Source organism: Penaeus monodon, chromosome 42, assembly GCF_015228065.2.
Source record: "Penaeus monodon isolate SGIC_2016 chromosome 42, NSTDA_Pmon_1, whole genome shotgun sequence".
NCBI lineage: Eukaryota > Metazoa > Arthropoda > Malacostraca > Decapoda > Penaeidae > Penaeus > Penaeus monodon.
Window position 1 is genome coordinate 24,094,355 of NC_051427.1, and position 4,504 is coordinate 24,098,858.

The following is a 4,504-nucleotide window of genomic DNA, read 5'->3' on the forward strand; positions in this document are numbered from 1 at the left end:
GCGTGTGCACCGCGCGCGTGTGTGAGCAGAGTGTTTATTTTTCATAATTCTAGTCAAATGGAACCTGATACGATAGTGGACGGCACCTTGCCGCGGTGACGAAGCTCGCGAGGGTCGATGATGTTGTTGGCTGCACCGAGTATTTCAAACGATTTTGGGAGGGAACGACTGAGGCTCCAGACGAAGCACCATCCAAACCCCCCCAAACTCGCACTGGGCCAGCGCGGAGGAGGTAGGGCCCAAACTCCCCAAACATGAAACCAAGACAATTGGGGGAAGGCCTACGTCCAACAACGGACCCCTCAATGGCTGATGAATATATAGAATGGGTGAGACAATAATGCCATAGTGACATCGACTGATGGTGGCTTTATATAATTTTCAGTTCATCATAGTGAATTTATCGACCGGGAGCTCCCTCGTCATTTTTGAAACGTTTTCCAAAAATTTGGATATCCTCGTTTCATATAATATAAGGCACATTCATCCATTTAAAAGGAATTTTTATACCCATTTCGGGATTCCAGGCATTTAAAAGCAGAATCAGGTGAAAAACGATATAATAAAAGATTGAAATTAAAGAAACCTATTGAAGCTTTTCTAATTTTACTTCCTCTTGCGTCTACCACTTTGGAACTTTTTGATATTTCCTTTTTTCAAAGGGAAAGGGAAACATGACGGCATTTTGTAGCGCAAAGAGGACCTTTAGATGGCAGCTGATAAATTTGACACCTGGTATAAAGGGCTGGAAATCCGTCATTCCTACTGCACTGCCCTCGACGCAGATCGACGCCGAATGCGGGGACTTTCGAGGGGTCCTTATTGGAGAAGGTGTTTACGTTGTGGTCAAATTATCGGCGGGTTGGGAGCAGGAGAAGCTGTGCGAAATGAAAATGGGCGCAGCGCTCAAGATCCTCGAGGAGCGGAAGGCTTCACTCGCGTGGTGGATCACCTTCGGTCTTGTCTTCGTCGTCGCCGTCGTCCCTGCTGCTGTGCTGGGTACGTACTTCTGGACGAAGTCTCTCCGTACTCGGGCTGGTGAACCGGAGGTTTCTCAGGCTGGCGAACCGGAGGTTTCTCAGGCTGGCGAACCGGAGGTTTCTCAGGCTGGTGGGCCGGAGGTTTCTCAGACTGACGAACCTGTTGTTTCTGAGGAAACATAATCGGAAAAACAGGCAGGTCGAGGTACCTAGGGCATCAGCAAGTTGCTCTCCTACTTCATTGCAGGATTCAGGACTGTCTACTAGTATTTCCAAAGAAGGGGCACTCTGTAACAAGAGGAACCGGATAGCCATAAGAACCCTTCTGTCGTAGAGGCCGTCGCGGATGGTGAACCGGTTACTAGTACCCAGGCCTGATGACGACACGAATCCTCTGATCGGAAAATATAACTACTTGGACGAGTGAATCGCCTACTCAGCCATCCGATCTGTCAGGACGAAGCAGCTGACCGCAGACAGTGGATAAATAAGGCATAGATTGGTGGAGCTGGCCATTCTGGCTTTGAAAATTCTCTACTTCTGGCGGAAGCAGGGGCAGACAAAGACTAACCTACACCACAAAAGACAGGAAGATGTGGAAGTCCATGATCGCCAACGTCCTTGTGAGACAGGGCACTTGATAAGAATATTTATGTAATATATATATGATTTTTTTTTCTTTTTTTTTAACGATAGGTTCATGTTTGAGCCGCCGTGGTCACAGCATGATACTTAATTGTAGTTTTCATGTTGTGATGCTCTTGGAGTGAGTACGTGGTAGGGTCCCCAGTTCCTTTCCACGGAGAGTGCCGGTGTTACCTTTTAGGTAATCATTCTCTCTATTTATCCGGGCTTGGGACCAGCACTGACTTGGGCTGCCAAGCCACTGGGTGGCCAAACCCAGTGGCTAGGCAGGCAATCGAGGTGAAGTTCCTTGCCCAAGGGAAACAACTCGCCGGCCGGTGACTCGAACCCTCGAACTCAGATTGCCGTCGTGACAGTCTTGAGTCCGATGCTCTAACCACTCGGCCACCACGGCCTTAATATATTCGCTCTTGCCCACGCATATGTAAATAGATCCTTATATACACACGCACGCGTGGTTATACCTGCGCTCAAACAGGCTCTTTCTCTTTGTCTCTGTCACTGTTTATATCTCCGTCTATATCTCCCCCTGGTGACTCGATAAAAACACCGGGCGGAAGGCAATGGCAAGCCGCCGCTCTGGATTGCCAAGAAATTCATGGAAGCCCGTGATCGTCAAGGCCGCGGTGGCCGAGTGGTTGGAGCGTCGGACTCGGGACTGTCACGACGGCGATCTGAGTTCGAGGGTTCGAGTCGCAGGCCGGCGCGTTGTTCCCTGGGGCAAAGGGAACTTCACCTCGATTGCCTACCTAGCCACTGGGTGGCCAAGCCAGCCCAAGTCAGTGCTGGTCCCAAGCCCGGATAAAATAGAGAGAATGATTGCCTAAAAGGTAACACCGGCACTCTCCGTGGAAAGGAACTGGGGACCCTACCACGTGCTCACTCTAAGAGCATCACAACGTGAAAACTGCAATTAAGTATCATGCTGTGACCACGGCGGCTCAGACATGAACCTACCGTTAAAAAAAAAATATATATACTATATATATTTATATATATATATATATATATATATATATATATATATATATTATATATATATATATATATATATATATATATATATATATATATATATATATATATATATATATATATATATATATATCGCCGGTCACTGTTGCAGTCGGTACCAGGTCTTGTCTTGGCATTTCTTAAGCAACTTTTCCATTTTTGGTTCAGCACAATGTAGTCAATTTGGTTGCGTGTTCTTTTGTCTGGTGAAAACCACGTGTACAAGTGTCTTGGGTGGTGTTGGAACAATGTATTGGCTATAACTAGATTATTTGTACTACAGAATTCAATAAAATCTTTACCTCTTCCATTTATATCTCCAAGGCCGAATTTTCCACAGGTGTCATTTTTTAGACATCTCGATATCGATTTACCTTTGCCTTCCCTGACAGTGCTTTTACTCAAAGGTTGCCGTCTGCCTCTACCTCTAGGTGTCCCATTGATGGACCCTGACGGGTGTTCCACTCTTGGTCGGAAAAAAAAAAAAAAAAATATATCAAGACTGTCACGACGGCAATCTGAGTTCGAGGGTTCGAGTCACTGGCCGGCGCGTTGTTCTCTTGGGCAAGGAACTTCACCTCGATTGCCTACCTAGCCGCTGGGTGGGCAAGCCAGCCCAAGTCAGTGCCGGGTAAATAGAGATGGTGACTCGATAAAAACATCGGGTGGAAGGCAACGGCAAACCACCGTTCTAAATTGCCAAGAAAATCATGGAAATCCATGATCGCCAACGTCCTTGTAGGACAGGGCACTTAAAAAAAAAAAAAAAAAAAAAAAAAAAAAAAAAAAAATATATATATATATATATATATATATATATATATATATATATATATATATATATATTATTGCGACAAGATAAAGAAAAATATTTAAAAGAACATTGGCAGAGAATTGAAAACTGTTCTATCAATAAGACAACTAAAGAACTCTACCAAGGAGTACGAAACATCACACGAAAATTTAAACCTACAATGGACACTATCAAAACTGAAGATGGAATAGTTTTATGTGATGGAAAAGAAGCCAAAGGTAGATGGAATCAATATTGTTCCAACCTATACAAAAGGAATAAAGATCTAACAACAACATTAATTAGACTCAATGACAACGAAGATGAACCACCGCCACTGCTAGACGAAGTTATAAAAGCCATAAAGGAATTAAAGAATAACAAGAGCCCGGGAATAGATGAAATAACAGCAGAACTAATCAAGAATGCTGACGAAAGTGTTGAATACTTCTTCTACAAACTTTGTACGAAAATATGGAATGAAAGAAAATGGCCAGAAGACTGGGTAAAATCAGTCTTTGCTCCCATACCTAAAAAAGGTGACGCACTCCAATGCAACAATAACAGGACAATTGCATTAATAAGTCACAACAGCAAAATTTTATTGAAAATTATTGCTGAAAGAATGAAATTAATTAAAATTGCAGACGAACAAGCAGGTTTTCACTCTGGAAAAGGTACCAGAAACCAGATTCTAAATCTAAAATTGATCATAGAGAAAATCAGAGAACACCAGAAAGACCTATACCTGTGTTTCATCGATTACTTGAAAGCTTTTGATACTGTTGATCACGATATCCTCTGGAATAACATGAACGATATGAAGTTTCCAAAACACATCATCCAACTAATAAAAGCCATGTATGACCAACAACAAGCAACTGTAAGTAACCACTTATGGGTTAACAGAATAATTCAGAGTCAACCAAGGAGTGCGACAAGGTTGAATTTATAATAATTTATAATAATTTCTGTCTCCGCACCTTCATATATATTCTGAAGCAATTATGAGAGATGCTTTAGAGAATTTTGAAGGAACTGTAGATGTTGGAGGATGCAAATATCTGTACGA